We start from the raw sequence: 2,030 nt of genomic DNA on the forward strand, positions 1-2,030 counted from the left end.
CTGCAGATAGACCTCTTTGCGACGAAAGACAAGAAAATAGATTGTTAAGTGTCCCCACAGAGCATCCGCTAGACTGGAACAGATGGCCCAATATTTATCTGTTCCCTCCGCACATCCTCCTTTTGAGGGGTTCTCGATAAGCTGAGATCCTTCAAAAGGAAAGTAGCAATAGTGGCCCATAAGTGGCCAAATAGCATGTGGTTCCCTCTGGCATTGGAACTACGACTAAAATTTGTACCGCTACCGGATCCATCCCTGTCTCAGCGAGTACAGAAGTCGACTGTCTTCGCTCCATTACAGAAAACACGGAACCTACATCTCATGATTTTCTCTCCTTAGCGATGAGAAAAAGATTCGGTGTTAAAAGTCAGTTTAGACTTTTGGAGGAAACCAGAAGACATTATGAGGCTTCAGGGAAGAGATAGCTATCCTTTGTCAAGGCGAAGAAACCAAAAGAAATCTCGACAGATTCCTATTTATCATTCTTCATTCACCTTCATAAGCAAGGTTTAGCAGCTATCACAATTCTATTGTTCAAGCCTGCCTTGACAAGTCAGATACCATATGCCTTACAGGTTGACCTTTCTAATGACGTTCTTAATGAACTACAAAGGCCCATCTTGGGCTTAGCCCTTCAGCGCCTCCAAGACCCTTTGCATGGTCATTAGATATGATCCTTCATTGTGTATAAATATTGAACAATGAGGAATGCGCTTAGAAGGCCTTGAATTTAAGTCATATTTCTGTTTGTACTCGCTTTGGGGGCCAGAGTTAGTGAAATAGTGGCTCTCTCTAGAGAGGAAGGCAACGTCCAGTTCTTGGAGGGAGAACTGAATCTATTTCCAGGCCCAACGTTTCTTACCAAGAACAAGCTACCCACCAACAGGTGGGGTCCCTAGAGAATCTGCCCTCTGAAGGAAGATGCATCTCTATGTCCAATGGAGTACCTAAAGGTCTATCTTCATAGAACTTCAGACTTTATGGGAGGACAGCTGTTCAGAAGAGAAACCCTGGGTTCAAAGTTATCTATAACTAAGGGCGAAATTCACCCGTGTTATTCGCAGAACGGATCCAGACAGTACACCTGTTAGTCATGATCCGAGGAAAGTTGCCTCTTCCATAAAATTTCTTTAATGATATGGACTTTGAACATCCTTGTTTGTACACCGGCTGGTAGTCATCCAAGGGGTTCTTTATGCACTATGCGAAGCAGGTAGAATTCTTTACCCTTCTGTTTTAAATCTGCGAGGAACAGTGTAATTAATTTGGGACGATTAATTAAGAGGGTGCGTGTGTAGTCACTGTATGTTACTACACGCTGAGCGATAGGACACGAAAGTGTCCTTACGAACTGTTCCATTGACGTCGGTGAACTATAGTATAATACGGACACTTGTGCCAAGAGTTTTTTTACGCTAGTATAAATAAACAGTATACAGACTATATCATTATTATTAATAATTCAATTGAATTGCAAATCTGTTTCCCAGTAGACGAAACAATATTTCTGTTAACTGTTTTTCTTTATGCTTTAACGCATCTCATCCACATTTTATAAATTTTATAATTGTTGATCTGATATGTACGTTTATTAAATTTTTAATAAACTAGTTCATAGTGAACCCTGCGTCTTATTCGCCCACACTCATTTTATTAGAAATGTACTGAGCATTAAGATTAAAATATGGATATTTTCATCATGGTATGTCTTTCAAGACTGTTCCCTGATTCAAGCAAAAATCCACTCACTCTAACCCTTCCTTGGAAGGGTTGACGTGGTACCCTAACGGGATAGTGACAAAGAGGCAAAATTTGTTCCTATGCGGATACAACCATTATCCAATAGTTAATAAGAGTTGTCACATTGGGGAAGGTGTCACAAATTCATACTGACATTGGTGACTCTTATACAAACTTTGCTTTATATTGTATAGGGCGAGACCACTATACAAGCTTGTCATTTTGTCATCCATAATTATTATGTACTCCTCGAGACTTTTTCCAGAGTTTAGTACGACTCTTCCCTGTAG

This window comes from Palaemon carinicauda, chromosome 37 (genome assembly GCF_036898095.1).
Source record: "Palaemon carinicauda isolate YSFRI2023 chromosome 37, ASM3689809v2, whole genome shotgun sequence".
NCBI classification, from domain to species: Eukaryota; Metazoa; Arthropoda; class Malacostraca; order Decapoda; family Palaemonidae; genus Palaemon; species Palaemon carinicauda.